Consider the following 22,637-nt stretch of genomic DNA (forward strand, 5'->3'; position numbering starts at 1 on the left):
CCAAAAAGAAGAGACTTGGAAAGAGCAGCAAGAAACAAAACTTTGCCATAATGCGTTCAGCAGTGACTTCCCAAAGCAAGACATTTAAACAACTCCCCATGTGTTCAAAGGGCTTCATTTCAACCAGTGCAGAAATGTAGCAAGAATTTCAGAAAGATAATTTAAAACTAAGCACGGGGCAGTGGATCTCAATTCTAGACGGTAAAGAAATGGCACACATGAATTCATGGAACTCACTTGGCTGCCAAAAGTTTGATATTTCACCTTGGTACTATGGGGAAAGTATTTAAGAGGACTGCCAACTCGGCCATCCTGCTTCTTAAATTAGACCCTGAGTTCTGGGGTAGTCAAGGAAAGCTACCTTCACACTCCAGAAACTCTTCACTACAAGTCAGTTCTGTGCCTGGGACTGGGCAAAGAATTGCATTGCAAAAAGGTAGGTTTATACAACTCCTGATACATTAGATAGCAGTGCATTAAAATACCTGAGTAAAACCTTAAAAAATCATCAAGATACTTTATTTGTAAAAGTTCCCACTGGCCCGGCTTTTACTCTGAGCTTCTATTTTCTTTAACATATTTTAAATAGGTAATACTTGCAATTGGTTTAAAACTTCAAACTATGGCAAACGTTGACATTAACTAGTATGCCTCCCTCTCATCACTGAACTCGTCAACAACTACAGTCACCTTCCAGATGATTCTCTCCATATAGAAGCATCCAGTCCAGTCCAGTGTTAGTTGCTCACTTGTGTCTGCCTCTTTCCGACCTCATGGACTGTGTAGCCTGTCAGGCTCCTCTGACCATGGAATTCTCCAGACAAGAATACTGGAGTGGGTTGCCACTTCATTCTCCAGGGGATCTTCCTGACCCAAGGATCAAACCCAGGTCTCTGGCACTGCAGGCAGATTTCTTTACCAGCTGAGCCACCAGGGAAGCCTATTATATACAAGCATCAGTTCAGTTCAGTTCAGTTCAGTCGCTCAGTTGTGTCCGACTCTTTGCGAGCCCATGAATCGCGGCACGCCAGGCCTCCCCGTCCATCACCAACTTCCGGAGTTCACTCAGACTCACGTCCATCGAGTCAGTGATGCCATCCAGCCATCTCATCCTCTGTCGTCCCCTTCTCCTCCTGCCCCCAATCCCTCCCAGCATCAGAGTCTTTTCCAATGAGTCAACTCTTGGCATGAGTTGGCCAAAGTACTGGAGTTTCAGCTTCAACATCATTCCTGCCAAAGAAATCCCAGGGCTGATCTCCTTCAGAATGGACTGGTTGGATCTTGCAGTCCAAGGGACTCTCAAGAATCTTCTCCAACACCACAGTTCAAAAGCATCAATTCTTCAGCGCTCAGCTTTCTTCACAGTCCAACTCTCACATCCATACATGACCACTGGAAAAACCATAGCCTTGACTAGATGGACCTTAGTCGGCAAAGTAATGTCTCTGCTTTTGAATATACCATCTAGGTTGGTCATAACTTTTCTTCCAAGGAGTAAGCGTCTTTTGATTTCATGGCTCAATCATCATCTGCAGTGATTTTGGAGCCCCCTCAAATGAAGTCTGACACTGTTTCCACTGTTTCGCCATCTATTTCCCATGGAGTGATGGGACCAGATGCCATGATCTTCATTTTCTGAATGTTGAGCTTTAAGCCAACTTTTTCACTCTCCTCTTTTACTTTCATCAAGAGGTTTTTTAGTTCCTCTTCACTTTCTGCCATAAGGGTGGTGTCATCTGCATATCTGAGGTGATTGATATTTCTCCCAGCAATCTTGATTCCAGCTTGTTTCTTCCAGTCCAGCGTTTCTCATGATGTACTCTGCATAGAAGTTAAATAAGCAGGGTGACAATATACAGCCTTGACGTACTCCTTTTCCTATTTGGAACCAGTCTGTTGTTCCATGTTCAGTTCTAACTGTTGCTTCCTGACCTGCATACAGATTTCTCAAGAGGCAGGTCAGGTGGTCTGTATTCCCATCTCTCTCAGAATTTTCCACAGTTTATTGTGATCCACACAGTCAAAGGCTTTGGCATAGTCAATAAAGCAGAAGTAGATGTTTTTCTGGAACTTTCTTGCTTTTTCCATGATCCAGTGGATGTTGGCAATTTGATCTCTGGTTCCTCTGCCTTTTCTAAAACCAGCTTGAACATCAGGAAGTTCACGGTTCACGTATTGCTGGAGCCTGGCTTGGAGAATGTTGAGCATTACTTTACTAGCATGTGAGATGAGTACAATTGTGTGGTAGTTTGAGCATTCTTTGGCATTGCCTTTCTTTGGGACTGGAATGAAAACTGACCTTTTCCAGTCCTGTGGCCACTGCTGAGTTTTCCAAATTTGCTGGCATACTGAGTGCAGCACTTTCACAGCATCATCTTTCAGGATTTGAAATAGCTCTACAAGCATATGCATACCTAAACACATATAGATAGAGACAGATACTGTGGAAAATATATCTTCTTGTTGCTTTATATATTAGGTGTTTTTGGTGGTTGTTTTCATTTGGTTACAAACATAATTTTGGAGATTATTTTTCTATTTTTATCGTATGTTAAATTCACCATCCATTATTTGGGTATATTTTTGTTAATTTGAGGGTTCTCAACCTATTTATATACCAACATTGAACTGTGAGTTACTAAAGCTTTGTGCTATGTCGTAATATTTGGCCTACCTAATTAATACTCCTTCTCCCAATTATAAGGGGTTTCTCTGGTGGTTTAAAGGTAAAAGAATCCAACTGCAACACAGGAGATGGAGGTTTGGGTCAATAAGATCCCTGGAGAAGGAAACGGCAACCCACTCTGGTATTCTTGCATGGGAAATGCCATAGACAGAGGAGCCTAGCAGGGCTCTAGTCCATGGGCATGGGATCGCAAAGAGTTGGTCATGACTGAGGGACACAACAACAGCAACCCCAATTTTTTTTTTTTGAGAATTTTCCTGGCTATTCTTAGATATTTCACTTCTAACCCCAGTTATATCACTTCTATACATATACCCCAGATATATCACCTCTAACCCCAGTTTTTAAAATCAAAATTTGAAGTAGGATTGGTTATTCAGTCCATCCTCTACTTCAAATTTTGATTTTAAAAACTGGGGTTAGAAGTGATATAGCTTAATTTAAGTCTCACACAATCTTATGAGGTAGGTACTCAAGGTTATGTCTTACCATGTGAGTTAACATATAGACCAACTATCTTGAGTTTACATTTATCTAGCTTACAATTACAAATGTTCAGTTTTATCATCTCCTTTATTCTTCTTAACTGTTCTGGGACTCAGAAAGTCCTGTTATGACTCACATTATGGATGGAGAGAGGCTCATGGACTTGTCATGGCTGGGGGCAAGGGTTCTTCCCACTATACCAAAGGCAGACAGCACTGGGATTCTCCAAGGAATATTTTACAAACAGGGATGGTTTTCGTTTTAGTGCCATGCCACATTTTAGAAATGTTGGCAGACCATCAAATTATTAAACTTTTAATGACGTTTAAAACTTAATAATACTGGCATGAACACAGCAAAACCTGAACTCTCATGAACTGCCGGTGGTAGAGTAACCTGGCACAGCCCTTTTAGAGTGCACCTGGGCGACACATACTAGAGGTCTTAGAAGTGTTACAGAGGAAGAAGACTGCTGTTGCAATTCTGGGCCAAAGCCTACACCTCCCTCCACTGTGAACGCGGATCCTTTGTGCAGCCGGGCCTACACCCCCACTGGCTTCTGAGTGCCTGTGGCCACGGCTCATCTCTCCCCTGTCTGCTGAACCTCTCTTCCTCTCCTCCCTCCTGGCTCTTTTCTCCTAGACCCTGACCTCAATGAAGTCTCACTTCTCCTCTTTCCCAGCCTTTCACATTAGTTTCTAATTTTCATGTGCTTCTCTCCCTGCTTCCCAATCTGACAGCTTCTTCCAAAGTTTCTCCACTACATGTCCTGCTGGACACAACTGCTTACCCTATGTAGTTTATATGTCAAATGAATAAACACTGTTCCCCAAGTTAAAATTAAGTGAGAAGCTTTTTCAGACAATGCTTATCCCCTTCCTCACCCCAGAGAATTTACATAACTTTTCTAGAAATAACAACAAAACAAATAAGAGATTCATTGAAATGATTTTCTTGTAATAATAACCCTGATCTATAATAAACAGAAAATATTTTCTACAGAAATCAGTTTTAAGATGATTTGTGAAAATTCTCCTTCATAATTAGGTGAGTATTTTTATTCCTTTGTTCAAATCTGCTTTTGATTTAGAAAACAATTTTCTCTTAAAAAAATAACTTTTTAAAATAAGTGAATCAGCCAAATTTAGATATAACTTTTGCATAAGCTTTGGCTAGTATTATTCATAGTAGTCAACAGTTCATACCGAGTAACTTGTGGACAGTGCAATTTAAAATTGATTTTATTTTCCTCCAAAGACCTTGGTTTATTCTTGATCTGAGAAACTTGTGTTGGTCTCTTTATGGTTCATCTTATACCTTCTCAAAATTAAGTCAAATCACTTCACCTGTTCTTAGTCAGCATTCCCACCATATGTTTGACAGTGATTACAAGGTCAAATTTGATATCCATTTCATCAAGATGTTCTTTCTTTGGGTACATCCAGAAAAAATCATAAGTAACCTTCAAATTGTTCCAAAGAATGTCACTGTTTTTGACAGAGTTGTGACCACAACTTATAGTAACAAATTCGAAAAACTTTGCATTGTACAAAGCATAAAAAAAACACCACTGGCATTTTCTCCGAATTCTAGCCTGTATATCTTTTCCTTTACCAGTTGTGTGAATACCATTATGATGGATATGTTTTTAAAGTATTTAAATAAAATTAAAATTTCTATTTTAGTTTTTTTGAAAATTTAATGGAATCATATTATATATTTTATTAAAATAAATATTTGCAATTTGAATATTTAATGCCCATCTAATTAGTTGCTAATATACAGAAAAAACTAATATGTTTCATGCATTTATTATCTGGATCTATAAGACATATACATCAGCAAATTTAAGAGTAATATGAGTCATCCTGTTTCTAAGTTTATTTGTACAGGCTCTAGGGCACTAGGCTTCGTAGCTGCAGCTTCCAGGCTCTAGAGCAGAGGCCCGACAGCTGTGGTGCAAGGGCTTAGCTGTGCCATGGCGTGTGGGTCTTCCCAGACCAGGGATCAAACCCATGCCTCCTGTGTTGGCAGGTGAACTCTTCACCGCGAGCTGCCCGGGAAGCCCCAGTCATACTCTTTTTCAGCCAGCACAGGCAACCACTGTGGACACTGTGTCAGTTTATGAGCATATACTGAATCTTGAATTAGAACATGAAGAGAAGAAGGATTTGCTGAGCGGATCTGCCTTTTCCCTTACTTAAAAACATATGCAGCTCAAATCCTCCTCCAACTCAGACTTACATAACACCCACCTAAGACTGGCCACAGCACAATCCATAGACCTTCATGTCATTTGGTAGCAGCTGCTTTTTTGGGGGGTGAGGACAGTGAAAAAGAAATATATATATATATGTAACAAAACATTCGCCACTGTAATCATTTTAAGTGCATAATTCAGTGGCATTATGTTTACAAACTAAACAACTATCACCACTGTTTCCCCAAAGTTTTCATCACTCCGAACAAAAGGTCTGTACCCATTAAACAATAATTCTCCTTCTCCTCCACCCCGGGAAACTTCAAATCCACTTTCTGTCTCTGTGAATTTGTCTTTTTGAGCTATTTCACAAAAGTGAAGCCATGTAATATCTGTCCTTTCGTGTCTGGTTTATTTCACTTAGCATGTTTCCAAGGTTCGCCCATGTGGTAGCAAGAATCAGCACTTCATTCCTTCATGGGCTGAACAACAGGCCATTGTCTGCATAGACCACATCTGCTTACTCATCCGTTAGTGCCTGCCTTTTGGCTCAGGGCGTGGCGGTGAAGGGGGCCTGAGCAGTGTTTGTGATAGGAGGTTCTGCACACAACGTGGGGTCGAGGGCAGGAGGCCTTCCCACCAGGCCTAGGAGAGCACCAAGACGCACAAGAATCACTGAGGGAGACTCTTGATGAATCCAGCCATACAGTTCCCTCTGAATTCCAAAAGCACTTGCAATCAATGAGGTAAAGTTACCATTTATCTAAAGAGGGAGTTACTGCTGCCCTCCCTACAACTGAACTTCAAGCTCTCTTTCTAGTCTCAGGCATTGGTGCTGGTAGTTGGCAGAGGTGCAAATAAAGACTGGCTCTCAGCGTGCCCATTCCTGTGAGAGGTGCCGGCACTCAGCAGGTGTTCATTTTTTTCCTTCCTCTCTTCTCCTGTGTCTAACATGGCACTAACCACATACCAGGAATTCAAAACTATAGCTGCTTAATTAATTAACTGGAAAATGGTTTCTTCTGAATAAAATATGAGAATTACTCATGAACTTGATTCTTCCTTGTTCATCAGGGGAATTGATCTCCCTGCCCAGTGAGAAGAGGCAGACCAAACACAGCCCTCAGGAAAAAGATGGAGGCTGCGGAGAAGTGGGTTTCCTAATTACACATGGGAGGGTGATTTCTTCTGTCTTCCTTCCCGATCTTATCTCCGTCTGCCTCTGGAGAGGAACCACCATCCTTTTAGCTGGCAGCAGGATGTCAGGACATACTCATTTGTGCTATTCTTCCTTTGTTACTATCCTTTAGTTGTTTACTTTCTAAGTCGTATCTGATTCTTTGCAACCCCATGATCTGTAGCCAGCCAGGCCCCTCGATCCATGGGATCTCCCAGGCAAGAATACTTCAGGGGGTTGCCATTTCTTCCTCCAGGGGATCTTCTCAACCCACGGATCAAACCTGTTGATTGGCTCGACTGGCAGGCAGATTCTTTACCACTGAGCCACCAAGTTAGTCCAATCCTGAGAATTCTTTTATTTCTCTCAAAGCAGAATTGCAGCATCCCTGTGGATGTCTGCTTTTCTTTGGCATAAAAAGAAAGACGACTTCTCCTTCAGTGAGGTAATATGAAGCTGCATCTTTATACCGCAGGTGACCAGTGATTTTATTTAGCCTTATAGCACAAAATACTATCTGCTGGGAATGAATTTCTTAACGGGGCAAGAGAAAGGTTCCCCACTAAGAATGCAGACAACTACAGTCTGTGTGGGAACCTGACATATTTCATGACAGCATGTGAAGCTGTTATCCAATGAGAAAACAGTTCTTCCAAATTTGAAAACAAGATGTCTAGACTCTTTTCCTAATTGATGGCCATGCATAAAAATGTATCATAAAAATGTGTCTGAAACTGTACAGCAGCATACCACTAACAAAGGCACTTTTATCAGAAAAGTTAGGCTGTGTCTCTGGGAATTCATAATCATCTCAGTAATAGCCGTGTCTTAATCTCCAAATAATTCGGCTATTTTGGGTTCTTCAAATCTTGTTTTCTAAGTGGTTATTTCTGGTGCCTATAATTTTTCAGTCAAAAGCTTCCTGAATGGATAGTGATAATTCAGTGCCACCTCTATCAGGGGATAGTTTCATATTTATAATTCCTGTCATTAAAAAACCTATCTATTGACTATCAACTGTAGCCTACCTTAAATGTTATCAGTTTAATTGCTCATAAAATACCCATACCAGTAAAATCTGACTTCACCCATGAAGAAGGATTTTCTCTAACAAGGCCAACTCCAAAGCCCAAGAATTAGACAATGCTTTCTTGGATTTAAACAAAACAAAACAAAACAAAAAATACCCCCAAAGCAAGAAAGTTGTCAGGACTTCCCTGGTGGTCCAGTGGTTAAAAATCTGCTTTTCAGCGCAGGGGATGAGGGTTTGATCCCTGGTTGGGGAACTAAGATCCCACATGCCACTGAGCAGCTAAGACCATATGCTGCAACTGCTGAACTCACACACCACGAGTACAGAGTCTGTGCGCTACAGCCAAAGATTCAGAGTCAGCTCCCATGATGGCTCCAGCATGATGCGAGGAGCTAAGCTTCATACTCTCTCAGTGCCCAAGGATTCTTCAAAACATCTGGTATATAATTACCCGCTGAAAATATTCATTTTAAAATAGATACTGCTCATGAGGTGACCTGGGCATGATTTTGCCTGAGATTCCAGGGGAATCAATGATTAATGCTGGATACTAATAATGAAGCAACCATATCATTTTTATGGCTCTGCAGTGATCTATATACTGTTTAATATCCATGTTTTTCTAGTGGTCATGTATGGACATGAGAGTTGGACTATAAAGAAAGCTGAGTGCCAAAGAACTGATGCTTTTGAACTGCGGTGTTGGAGAAGACTCTTGAGAGTCCCTTGGACTGCAAGGAGATCCAACCAGTCCATCCTAAAGGAAATCAGTCGTGGGTGTTCATCAGAAGGACTGATGTTGAAACTGAAACCCCAATACTTTGGCCACCTGATGCGAAGAGCTGACTCATTTGAAAAGACCCTGATGCTGGGAAAGATTGAGGGCAGGAGGAGAAGGGGACGACAGAGGATGAGACAGTTGGATGGCATCACCGACTCGATGGACGTGGGTTTGGTTGGACTCCAGGAGTTGGTGATGGACAGGGAGGCCTAGTATGCTGCGATTCATGGGGTCGCAAAGAGTCGGACACGACTGAGTGACTGAACTGAACTGATTCAGTTCAGGATATACCAAGTTCAGGGGCCTAAACCTGACCAGGGAGATTAAGATTGGACTTTGTCCATTGGAAGGCTGTTCTCTCTTCAGACCATCATTTTGCTCATCTGTCCATTCACTCATCCATCTTTTATGATGAGCTCCAAATAAGCAAAGGCCATTGTAATTCACTAAGGGAGATACAAAATTATTAAAACACAGTCCCTTGGTCTATCTGGGGGTAGGTAGACCAGGAAATACAAAATATCTTGGGTTCAAAATTTGTCTCTGAAGGAGAAAACAGTTCAGAGAGAGTCAAAGAAATAAGGAAGAGGAGGGATTTGACACTTCCTACCATACCCTGAATCACCAGGAGCTCCCTGGGCCTAGATCTATCCAAGTGTGAAAAGGTTTCCTTCTCTAGACCTTGACCCCTAAAAGAAGTATGGGCGTACACAGAAGCTGTCTCAAGATTAAAGCGGAGACAGTGACAAAATTCTTCCAAGCAATTGTGAGAAACACTGCTACCAAAATTAGAAAGGGCCTCAGAGTTTGTTCATATAATATTATAGTATTTTTCTTTCCACAAAGGAGAAATAGAGAAAAATTCTCAGTTTAGGTTGGAAGAAAAGAGTGTAAGGGTTGGATGCTGAAATAACCTGGGAACAGTGATTTCACAGTTAAATTCTTAGAAGGTTGTAGAAAAACAGTATAAATTCTCATTTATCTTGAAAAACTAAAGGAGGCAGGTCCTACTAAGATGGACTGAGACAACGGACCAGGACTACAACTTAAAGTATCATCACCAAATGATTTTGTTGAATTATGAATCCTTTCACCCAGATCCTTGAAATTAAATTTTCACATGGGTACAAGACATATTTTAAGAGAGGTCAGTGACTGCTATCTGAAGTTTAGGATTTAGAAATCAGTGAAAGCAGGAATAGGAACCTTTCTAGGTAAAGGTCCTTTCTTGATCCTCAAGCTGGAAACGTGCAATTAAAGCCAGTTTGCGATGTACTATATCTTGTATTCTTTCAATCTAGAGCTTCCAACTTCTCTAAGCTCTCATTCCTGGAAAAGCTTTTGGCAGTCACTTTTTGCAACCCACAATTTCTGTAGCTTTTCATCTTTTTACCATACCCTTTTTGCTTCTAAGCCTCACTTCCCATATGTGGTCAGTAATGCCACCACCACCGGAAGTAAAATGGTCCTCAACATGGGCCTGTTTGCCCACACAGGGGCAGAAATGTGGGGCAGGAAAGGAGTCCAGCGGTCATGGAGCTCAAGATACTCTGAAACTATAAAGAGCACAGTATTACCCACTTTGTACACGTGAATATAGACATGAAAACAGCAGGGAATTCTCTGAAAGCTACAAAGAAAGACAATCAGTGGGTCTGGGTCTCTGCCTCATAGTCCCATGTCAGACTGGATCTCCTCTGCACCTTTCAGAAGGGCACACTAGCCGTGCCATTTCTACTTCTGTGTTCTACGAGGATGACAATGATTTAAACAAAAAAACCCGTGTTTGCTTTGGGGAGCATGTTCTCTGTTTTAGGCATAGTGCTAGGAACTTTCAAGTGTTACTACTAAATATTTGCTAAAAAACCAGTCATTTTCATAACTGATTAAACGGGGGTTCAGGCCAGTCATCTGACTCCAACTATTAAAGACAGTAGAACGTCAACTGGTGACTTAACATGAAATGGTGTCAGTGAAATTTGGTTCACTTAAGATATTCTTTTAATGTTTATTTATTTAGGATAGTCCTAATTCTACTATCTTTTAGGCTGTTGGAATGATGAAATGGTATTATACATTGAAAACCCTTAGAAGACAATGTTTTAAAATGAGGCTACTTACGTGTATACATGCACATACACATAAATTCTACCTGTCAAAAAGACTACATAAACACACATATACATTTTGAATAGAAGTGACAGTTTAATGCAAATACTGGGCTCACATACCTGGCGCTGATTTCCCATGCAGTCCCCCACATCTCTGAAAAGCACACCAGGAGAAGGACTGACTAGGCTGTGCCAGCGTGACTGACTGGTGAACTCCTGAGATGTCTTTCGCCTCGGCAGGACACAGGGAGTGCCACATAAACTCTCAGGGGGACAAATGAAGCCTCTTGAGTGTTTCGGAATAAACACCTCTAGGCTTGCTGGGACCAGAAGTAAAGGTACCTAGAAGCTCGATCTTTTGCTTCCAACAGTTTGTGAGCTATGACACTGAGATCTGTGTAATCCAAGCATTTGAAATGCTTCCATGCCATTTCAAGTATAATCGTGAAATTTAAAAATACTCCCCTATCACCATATAGAACAGAAAAAAGTCATTCTTTGCAAAGCTTTTTTAAGTTAGATATTTGCATATCTGGAGATCAACCCTGGGATTTCTTTGGAGGGAATGATGCTAAAGCTGAAGCTCCAGTACTTTGGCCACCTCGTGCGAAGAGTTGACTCATTGGAAAAGACTCTGATGCTGGGAAGGATTGGGGGCAGGAGGAGAAGGGGACGACAGAGGATGAGACGGCTGGATATCATCACTGACTCGATGGACGTGAGTCTGAATGAACTCCAGGAGATGGTGATGGACAGGGAGGCCTGGCATGCTGCGATTCATGGGGTCACAAAGAGTCGGACACAACTGAGCGACTGAACTGAACTGAAAAGCTATTTTTAAATTCTATCAGTATTGCTTTACTCTGTCAGCATACTAACCTTCCCAGTTATTAAATATTAAGTGATTAAGATTACCCTCTAAAGTATTAAGATTACCCCCATGGAGAGAGCTGGTAACCTGCAAGATCAAGTTAAATGGCATATTCAGTGACCAGTGAACTCCTAGAAAATTAGTTTAAAATGATGCATCACTTTGTCAAACTCTCTTAGGAACTAGCTTTTTAGGATCTCTCTTTAGAAATATGAAACCCCTCAAAACCATTACCACAAATAGCCAAAATCCAAAATAACTGCCAAGCCACCTGCTTTTCTCCAGGAAACACCATAAAACTCACAAGTTAGTAAAGCTTTGTAGAGCCTACAAAGTCTCGATCTTTCTGATGAAGTTTACTTATTGTTTGAGAGACTTTATTTCCCCTTTTCTGAGCCATGAAAAGTCCCCACATCAGGTTCAGTTCAAGATACAGGCTTACGTGTACAAGAAGGTCTCTGGGCAGAAGGGGATGCTGAAGAACACCTCTTTGTCACTTTGGTCTTGGCACAGTGTTTCAGATGGTATTCATCTGGAATAAAGAGATCGATGACATAACACGTCCAACCCTCCTAAGTGGCTGGCTTTACTAGAAGTGGGTAAGGGCAAAAAGATATAAATTCATCTGTCTGTATGCAACCCAAAACATATCAGCTCGTCTTGGAGTAATTTAACCAATAAGATGATTTAGAGGACAGTTCAGTGGCACCATTTTTGGAAAGTAAAAGCTTAGCAGAAGGAACGTAAATCAAAGGTGACTGGCAGGTAAAGGATATATGCAGCAATCAGCCAAACCATGTGCATACTGGCACCAATTCAATAAGATCATTTATAAAATTTTTAAGGCAGGAGTATACAAAAGGGGGTCTGGTGCTAACTAAATCCACAGATAGCTTACATGCCACTGAAATAAACACTTCCAGATGCGGGTGTACAAAAACCTTTCACAGAAAGAAATGTTTTCTTTCATAAAGCTGAAGGAGGGACTCGTAGCGGGGAAGGGCAGAGAAGTCTGAGACTGAGCTTCTTACAGATGGTTGTGTCGGTGAGCAGGGAGTGTAGGGTGAGGATGAACTGAGCATGGCACGTCTCCACTTAGAAGCATCGCCATCATTGCTAACACTGGATTTAGGTAAAGGTAAAAAGGCTAACAGTACCTTATTCCATCATCCTCCAAAATCTGCTGTCTGAGTCAGCGCTGCTCCCATTACTTCCCTGAGACTTTATTTTGGGGGAGGTGATGGAGACAACAGGTTCACACAGAGATGGAAGCCACTAACCAACATTTAGAAAAAAGATGCTCTGGTTATTTGTACCAGCACAAAGCTATTGGGGGCATGGCTTTAATGATGAAAACATCTCCAAAATCTGGCCAGATTATAGTCATCTTTCAGGAATGCATGACCAAATTCATTAATGGCTTAGAAAGTCAATTTGTCCACCCAAACAGCATAATAATACATGGGACTTTCTGGTTATATATCTAAACACTCCCAGAAGTTCAAACAAAGTTATAGTGCCTGTGTATTTTTATTTTTTAAAGGTTCAGGTGAGCCATGCATTGAGCTCCCCCTCCTTCCCCTAAGGAAAACCCCTTGAAATTAGTTTTCTTGTTGAATCTTTACGCTAATGCAAATTCTCTGTAAGCTTCTGGGTATAGAGTTTATTCTTGAGACTATTTCTAATTATCTGCTTTATGCACTGACCTAAATCACAAACTTGTCATCTGTTATTCTTCTTTCATTCCATCATTCTACTTTTGCTTTATGGCAAAAATCTCTTGAATAGAGCCCCGTCTTCTCTGCTCTCAGTGTCACTGTCTCGACAGAGGCTGTTCTGTCTTCTGGCCTGTAATACTGTGGTGGCCATCTGATCAGTCTCTTTGCCAATTACATCTCCTAACTCCAATCCCTCCTCCATCCCATAGCTGGGTTACTTTCTTTTTTTCACCCAGAATTCAGGTTTGTTCATATGAATGCCTTGCTCAAAAACTCTAAAATCGCTCTCTGCTGACCATACCTGTTGTTTACAAACAAATTTTTCCAATAAAATCTTCCCGAAAACTCAATGCATATGACAGATAAAAGCTGATCTGTACTATTTAGGGAAAATGCTTTATTATTCTGCAGAAGACCTGTAAACTAATCTGGGGTTTCTGTAGAGCATGATTAGATAACCACTGGCCTGAGTGATGAAGTCCATATAAACTGGCCTGGGATTCAAAATCCCCCTCAAACTGTCGTCAGCCCACCTTCAGCGCTTCACCTGCTCCCAGTGCGCTCCAGACTCAGATCCTTGCCCTGGTCCAAACAGCCATTCTGTCTTCCTACATTGTATTTTCCCTCATTTTATTCCTGCTGTTCTTTCTGCCTGAGCTGTCTTTTCACAGTTCTCACTCACTTCCTTCACCTCCGTCTCATAAACTCAGTTCAAATGTTAGTGGCTCAATGAAGCTTCCCTGACTTCCTCAGGCGGACAGTGGCCTCTTCAGTGTGTTCCTCCCCCCAACCCTACCCCCACAACACCAACCACAGGGCACGGCTTACACGCGCAGCTGAGCATCTCCTTCACTACATGGAACATCCAGCTACTCATCTCCATACAGTATAGCCCCCTTTCAACAGATTTTTAATACACGTTTAGCAACTTTTACTGAACTATTAAATGGAGATCCCAGAGCTATAAGGATCTCAGGCCATGTGGGGATGTTAACCAGCAGCACTTCCACTTCTAAATCATGGTTCAATCGTACCAATAAGGATTCTATCAGATGAACGGTTACTATCTAAACCAAACCAAGAAAGCAAGTGCTATCCTTTGCATGTGAAGGGTAGCTCATGCTATCAGGAAGGCATATACTTCGAGCTGCCTTTCCAGCGCTGGCGGATGACAGACTGACTTGTAGCAGTGCAGTCTTGCCTCCTTATTCATTCTGCCTTTATCCACTTGCAAACCGGTTGTGTGGGTGCAAGATGCTGCTGTCACCAAAACCGGAAGTGAGGTTCATTCACTCACATGAGGATCAATTCCTAATACCATCTTTAGACAGTGGCTTCAGAGAAAAGCACAGTGTGGAGCTCGGGCCTGCTTCTTCCTCCTCTCCTCTCTCTTCTTTTCTCTCCTCTTCTCCACACCCCCTGTCTTTTCGTTAAACACCAAAAGCTTGCTTCAAGGAGGAATGCTTGTCAACTACAACTTATTTACTTATTACGCTCTTAACCTAATTAGTCCAGCATATGAGAATGGGTGTTTCAGGTTAGATCAGGAATGCAGAATTAAATCAGGGCCAGAAAAATAGTCCTTAACTTCTCTCCTGGAAACTATAAAATCTGCATGAGTGTTTGAATTGGAATTGACAGGAACAGGCAGGTCGGGCTGTGAACTTCTGAAGCCAGAGAGGCAACTCAGATACTCCTTCCCTGGTCTTTTCAGCAGGGGCACAGTTGCCCGACTGTCACCTTGAATGCACCTGGGCAAATTCAGAACCTGACCCTGGGCTCTGCCCTCGTGACCTCTGCCAACTCATCAGCCAAAATACTTCCAGATCTGGAGAGCCTACTCCATATCTTGGGTATACGCCCAGAACTGCAAACGCACTCCAGTCAGGTGGGAGAGCCTCTCCAGGTGCCAGGGCAAGAATTAACATCTGACTGACATATGGGCTATGAATTTTCTCTTCTCACAGCTTGGGGTCATGCAGAGGCGGTGTGTGGGAGTGGAATATTTGATCTGTGCATACACAGCCTGGGGGATTTGGTTTAAATCAAATCATAATTAAAACACCAGTCAGGAAAACAAGGCATAATTATTTTTTTCCTGCATTTTTTTTCCTACCTTGCATACAGCCTTAAATATATGTTGGGCACAATAAGACCCAGGTATCAGTTTCATTTTTGGAAGGTGTAAATTTTCCACTAAAAACAATCCACTTATTATGTTGTAGGAATTAACTCTGCAACGACATCAGTAAATTAAGTGACAGTTCAATGATTGTATTTGGGTGACTAAAGTATGTAACCCTATTTAAGAAATCATCAAAAAGTAAATCATCTCCACTTCAACAGGCTCTCATCATGGTTGTCTGGAGGGAATTTTTGTCACACTATCAATAAAACAGTACACGAATGTTTTACTTAAACCAAACACGCTATGACTGTTAGATGTTTCTGGCAATGGTTAATAAAGAATCTACCCCAATAAAACTAATGTGTTCTTCTCTAATATTCATCTACTTTAGATATAAAATATTAACTGAAAAATTTAAATGATATTTTTGCTAGATGAACCTTGGCAATTTAATATACTGAGTTTATGTCTAACTCAATGTTTACAATCTTATTTATAGATTTAAAAGGAAAATTTCTTGCCATTTTTAGGCCATACTTTTTAAGCTCAGAAATATCTCAGCTTAGTTTAGTTCCTCCCAACTAATATTTTTGCTGCTTTCATGAATTTATGAGTTGAAAGAATCCCGTGAATTTTTAAAAGAAAAAATAATTTCCTGCCAGGAGTCACTCAAAATATTTTTCTATTCTCTCTCCATTCTCTCAGAAGATTGCAAAAACCTAGGAACTACAATAACACATTCAAGTCTCAAGATGTGGTCCTTTTAGAATATTCTGCTCAAAAAGCTTCTTAGTTGTCAATTACTGCTTCTTCCTTGCACTCATTTCAAATTCTTCCTCTAGTCTCCACCATACAGCCTGCCTTTTACAATGAATAGAGATAAGTTAACTTCTTAAACTACTTCAAATCCATGACCCCCACTAGAGAACTCTGATTGTCTCCTTTTCAAATTATTTTCCTAAAAATTCTAGGATTCTCTGTAGGATTTCTAGGGGCCTCTTAGATGTTTGATGTGAATGCCCATTTATAATTTTTTGTGCTACTCAAAATAAAGGTTCTGTCATCTTGTGTTTTATATCTGAACTTCTTGTAAATGTTTTGTTGTTTAGGAAGCTATGTCTTGGAATTCTGGCCTTTCAGGTTTTTGTTTGTTTTGATATTCAAAGCAGTCCAAGTAAATAAGGAAAACTGCGCAAGTCAGTATGCCACCTTTCGCATACAGTGTATACAGCCCATGCTGAATAAGTGTGAGGTTCTTACTGCTGATATTAAGGCAGATAAAAAGCAAAATGTCCCTGTTTACTGAAGAGACAAACCAGCTGTTAATAACACCAGAATTTTTCAAAATGGAACTGGGTAACTCTTTGTAGACAAATTCATGGGCTGTCCCAATGTTAAGTTATTACTGCAGAATGCTCAGATGACATAAGACCTCTTGTCCCTTCTCCCTGAACGCTGTCTGATGACTAAGAAACATTAAGTAAACATATAACATGATTATGCCAACTCTACTTAGCAATATAGAATAAGACGTTGTGACAACAGCAGAAAAAGTATTGGTAATGAATTCACCAAATCTGGCTTCAAGGGACAAAGCCAAACAAATCCGACCCTGAAACTTTGAACCCCTGGAGAAGAGAAAGGTGACCCACTCCAGGATTCTGGCCTAGAGAATTCCATGGATTGTATAGCCTATGGGGTTGCAAAGAGTCAGACACAACTGAGTGAGTTGCACTTTCACTTTAAATAGCTTATACATAAGTTTTAAGACACCTTAAAAATATTTCTAGAAAACCATGAAGAGTTATGCTTGAATAAGAAATCCATATATTGATTCCCTTTAAATAGAATCAGTTTAAAAATGTCACCACTTATTAGATATTGTTAGTGAAACAATTTTTGAGCCAAAAATTTCTTAGTATTTCTCTTTTGAGGCAAGACGATTACAGGTTTGTGTTGATCATTATTAAAAACTGTTATATTTGTGAAATTTCTTAACGCTTAATGTAAATAAAATAAAATGTGGAAATAAAGTAGATACTGTGATGAATATAATGTTACAACATAACTTTGATTTTGAAACATCTTCTCTATTCCTATTGAATGAGATTTTCAGAGTGGATCTTCTACGTATAACAATCAGATTTCTGGAATATTTGATAAAGAAACCCTTCTCTTATGGAGCATCTTTTAATTCCTCTTGGAACACTTGTCTTCTATGCAATGTAGCTGAAGAAATGCTATTTCACATTTTCACAATAAGACCACTTAAATAGTTAAGAATAGAGGCCAATATGCAAAAAGAGAGTTAATGAGGAAGATTAGCGAGGATTCACTGAAGCCTGTGATCCCTGTGAGCCACAGAGTATTTCTATTTAGCTCTTGTCATGATGTAATCTTAAGCTGGTTACCTGATTTTTCTCTAAATATCAATTTTCTTACCTATAAAGTGGGGAAAACAACACTCATCTTGCTGTGTTGTAAGAATAACACAAAGTAAATGAAAAGTTCCTAACAAATATTGTATGTTATTAATCAACTAATACTTTTCTGATTCTAATGACTACCTCTCAAGAAGTTTTCTAGTATTCTCATTATTCCATTTCAAACATTCTCTCCCTAAGTAACCCTCAAGTGAATACTGTGTTAGTTGAATCATTAGATTTCTAATATTCAACTGCTTATGACCTAAAGAAACCATTATTTCACATAATTTGACATAATAAATCTTGTAATTAACATTTCTGCCCCACTTTATTTTAAAATTAAAAACTAAATTTAAAAATTTACCCCTTTTCTAAACAATGCTCAATTTTAGGTTATTCTTATATGATAAATATGTGTGTGTGTGCGCTCAGATGCTCAGTCATGTCAACTCTTTGCGACCCCATGGACTGTAGCCCACCAGGCTCCTCTGTCCATGGAATTTTCCAGGCAAGAAGGCTGGAGTGGGTTGCCATTTCCTCCTCCAGGGGATCTTTCCAACCCAGGGATCGAACCTGCGTCTCCTGCACTGGCAGGCAGATTCTTATTTACCACTAGTGCCACCTGGGAAGCCCCAGATGATGGTAAATATGCCACACATCAAATTTTCTTTCTGAGAACCAGTGGCCCATACCTATGAAAACGTACTTGGCTCCAACCTAGTGACAGATTTAGTACTTACACAAAATATACTGAGAAATTTTTACTTCCAATTAAAAAATATTCTTAAAAAATATTTATGAATTCATCCCCAATTTCTACTTGGTATTTACATTTAAAAATTAATATTTTATAACATTTTATTTTCCAGGTTGAACACATAAGATGCAGACAAATTTTATGTGCTCAAGACATAAGAATTATTCACGAATGTGAAATTCCAGATCAAAATAGTCAAAGCAATCTGCTATGCCACTTCTGTTTTTAAAAGTTTAACATGAGGAATTCTTAAAGGAAATTTCTTGTTTTTGACTTATTTGTCTATTGTGAATATTTCTGAAGAACCAATGATATGAGAGCATCTCCAGCATCCCTAATAGACATAACACATCAAAGTAAATGGCCACAAGGGAAGAGTAGTCAGCTTAAGAGTCGAGAGGCTGGATGCCAGAGCCAGCCGGGTCATTCACTTACAAGGTGCCACTGGGTACAAGGCAAAGCTTCTCTGAGACTGAATTAAATGACTTTCTCAAGTCTTTGTTGCTGTTTAGTCACTAAGTCGTCTCTGACTCTTGTGACTCCATGGACTATAGCCCGCCAAGCTCCTCTGTCCATGGGATTTCTCAGGCAAGAACACTGGAGTGGGTTTGCCAATTACTTCTCCAGAGCATCTTCCCAATCCAGGGATTGAACCCTCATCTCCTGCATTGGGTGGCAGGTTCTTTATCACTGAGCCACCTGGGGAGCCCTTTTCTTAGCCAGTTTTAAAATGCTCAGCCAAATGTCTCACAATTTAAGACAGCCGAGTGGGTTTTGAAGCCGCTCACTTCTAGGGACACACTTAGGTACCATTCATATAAATGACCATGCTTAAATGAGAAATTTTAGTTTTACTATTTTGCTTCAGTGGAGAGCCACCCGGTAATGTGTAAGTTCAGGAGGGTGAGGGGTGAGAGAGTTTTCCACTGTGAATATCATTCAGGAGAAACTAACATATATAGGCATTACACATGGGATTATGTCATCCCCTTGGTGTACATACTTTGCCTTCTCTGGCTTTCAAAATTACAGACCCGGTTTTCTGTCAGCCATTTCCAGCACTTCTCACTGAGCACTGGGACTGTGCTTCAGAGGCGGTAACCAAGGGCACCACCCACTGCTTGTACACAGCCAGGATCTAGAGAAAACACATGTCTGACCATCTTTTTAGTGACAGATAACACAGTCCACTGAGTTATTCTTTGCAGGTATTTTCTTCAAGAGAAAAAACCAAAATGCTCTAATTGTAAAATCTACTTCATTCACAAAATTTTAAAATGCTTTCTTGTCCTTTGACCTGAAAAAGAATATTCTAAGATTAAAAAAAAAAAAAAACCATTACCAAAAGCATTTGAATCTTTAGGCTGCAAGACTCTTCTGTTACACAATTAAATTCAATTAAAACAATTAAGTACCAATTAACTGTCTGATAGAAAAACTCCTTTAAAGCTTTTGCTATACTGTTTTTTTAAGGCCCTAAAAGTTTCTTAATATAAGTTTTATTTTATCCTTTACGTTTTTGTATTTTAATTTTCTAACATACTAGCATTATCTGCATAATTGGTAAACTGAGGAAATTTTAAAAAGTGAGAAAAATGAGACTAGTAATAATTTATGCTTAAAAATTATACCAACTGTGATATATACAACAGCCTCTGAAAACCTTTTTACAATAATTTACACAAATATATAAATTCATATAAACTGAATTTGATGAAGCTTTATAAATCTGAGGCTGTGCCATTTGTTCCATAGATTTCTATTTCACAGGAGCTAGGAAGCAAAACCTAACTTGTAAGCAAAAATCAAGTGGAAACTATGGACACTCAGTTGCTGAGACCTTGTCTTTCAATATGAGAGTGGTGGTAAAAAAACAAACAAACTATTAATGTTCTTCAAGCACGATTAACTCAAAAAGTGAAAATGAACATTCATTTATTCCCAGGGACAATAATCTTTAAGTAGTGTTTACATCTTGATGGTATAAACTATAAGTCTGTAAAGAAGTCACATTATAATTCAAATTTTAGTTTCTTCTAGGATTACAAAGTGAGGCTTCTGTGTGTGTGTATCTGTGTTTGGTGGTGGGGGAAATGGTTTCTACTTTACTCCATTTGTATTTTTACCTGATTCTTTTTTAGAAAATATACTCCAGCTATTACTGCTACTTCCACTATTATTAATGAAATACATTAAGAGCTTGTCACTTGTCAAGTTCACAGTGCCCCTTAGATTCTATCATGAAGTATGTTCTATTATTAAGCCCATTTTACAGATGAGGTAACTGAGCCATAGAGAGGTTAAGGAACTTCCTTAAGGCTACTTTGCTAGTAGGTGCAGAGCTGGGATCTTAATCTTGGCCGTTTGGTTCTAGGGTCAATCACCATGCAATATAACTTCACATAATGCCAACTACAATGAGTCAAAGGATAAGATGACAAGCATCAAAATGTCTCAGGATACCCCAGTTTGCTAAGTACTGTAATGACTACAAATTGCAGGCTCTGAAGTGATTTTCAGAATCATTTAGGAAAAATCAATAATTTAAAAAAGGTAAACTAGTCCTTTTAAATGTTCTTTAGTATTTCATATAGATACAGAAGCTAAGTCACCACCAGAGAAGATCAGGCATACAGCTATGGGAAAAGTTGCAAAAAAAAAAAAAAAACAACAAACCTAACTTAAATTAACCTCAACTTAATCTCAGTTAATCTTTTAGCTTCTAGGTACGATACTCTCTTCTGATCTTCTGCAAAGGATTGAGAATAAATGAAAACACTGAAAAGAAAGAAGTCACCGAGGAAAACCAACATGCCAAAGGCAATATAGCTGTAATTGGCTGCGTGGGGACTGGAGGTTTAGAAGTGTCTCCACAGCCCTCGTATGAATGGCAGGAAACTGCTGTTTCGGTCACACTGTCCCCTCCCTCTCCAACCCAGCGGCTCCTCAGTGCAAAGCACTGCTGTACTCCTTTCTCCCCTCCACCTTACACGGCTTTAATCACTCCTTTCTTCTACCATTTCAGCCAACTATTCCCAAGGGGAAGAATTCACTTTCAATTCTTCGTATAATGAACTGTATTCCTGAAATCTGTAATGGTGTAAATTTGTACAATCATTTCACAAGTCACACAGTAGAGGACAGAATGATGCCACATCAAAAGCAGAATGCTTTTGGCTTTACTGGTTGACGCTGGAATTCAGTTTCCAAGTAACCCACTGGCTGTCATTTTAATTCTCCAAATTAGTCTCATAGTTTTAGGAATTAGCTATACATCAGTCAAGCTATGGGTAGTCTAAATGAGGTATCTCATTTATATACATCATTAGACAAGCACTTTATGTACAGAATGACATGCTGCAAAGACAGAATCTCTATGTTTCATAAATACAAACTAGCTGTTAATGCGATTTTAGTTTACAAAGGAAATTTCATACTGGAGGTAAGTTAGCTCAGCCTTTCTGCATAATTTAGGTCCAGTCTAAGCTTGCTAAAGACGCAGCCCACATGCCTCCTCTCCTTTTAGGAGCCACAGCCCAAAGCCCAGGAAGCAAAGTGTCCCTAAAGCAGCATCATATATCATCTCAGGGAGTGGACATCAGGGAACTCAGCATCAGCATCCTCCAGCATCAGGAGCGTCTCCTCTTAGCAGGTGAAAGTATGAGGGAACCAGGACTGGTGTTCACACTGTTAGCATATGTAGTCTGCAAATCTATTCTACTTTAAAGAGAATTTTTAACTTTAAAAGGCAGACTTATGTACTGTAATACATAATACTGCCTAGTCCTACTATTCATGATAGACAATGGAGTGGATATATTGCCCTGTGGGCTGGGCAGATCCTTACAGTCCCCGTAATGGAGTAGACCATTCAAGGCCTGAGGCGTGAAGAAGACTCAGTGTCTGCCTGTGCTGCCTTCTTTCCCATCTCTGTTGACTCTGTTCATCTGCTCTGGCAGTGGTTAAGCGGGCCTTCAAGATCATGGCTTATTCATTCTATTTTCCAGATCTATTTACACTAAGCACTTTTACATTGAATTATTAGTTTAAAAAACCATATTGATTATATGTTTATTAGACAAAAATCAGCTTAAACTATATCTGAATATATATATATATATATATTCTGAATATTTCAAGTATATTTCCTGCCATATACTACAATCTTGGATTATAAAAGCAACAATACATGATCATCAGGTTGAGATACAGAGGAATGAATATATATTTATACACAGACACACAGTGTCATCAGCCAAGATG

At 39.8% G+C, this 22,637-nt stretch overlaps 1 protein-coding gene across 5 annotated transcripts in view; it reads right to left on the reverse strand.

Moving 5' to 3' along the window:
• Positions 1–22,637, reverse strand: part of SUPT3H (SPT3 homolog, SAGA and STAGA complex component) — a 401,575-nt gene that overhangs the window by 56,427 nt on the left and 322,511 nt on the right. For 2 of the 5 annotated variants that reach the window (XR_009597733.1, XR_009597732.1), the window contains exon 12: positions 11,788–11,877. The exons of the other annotated variants lie outside the window; for them this stretch is intronic. The gene's annotated coding sequence lies outside the window, so the exon portion shown is untranslated. The remainder of the gene's footprint in view (positions 1–11,787; positions 11,878–22,637) is intronic. 5 annotated transcript variants of the gene reach the window in all.

Source organism: Ovis aries, chromosome 20 (assembly GCF_016772045.2).
Source record: "Ovis aries strain OAR_USU_Benz2616 breed Rambouillet chromosome 20, ARS-UI_Ramb_v3.0, whole genome shotgun sequence".
Taxonomy (NCBI): Eukaryota; Metazoa; Chordata; class Mammalia; order Artiodactyla; family Bovidae; genus Ovis; species Ovis aries.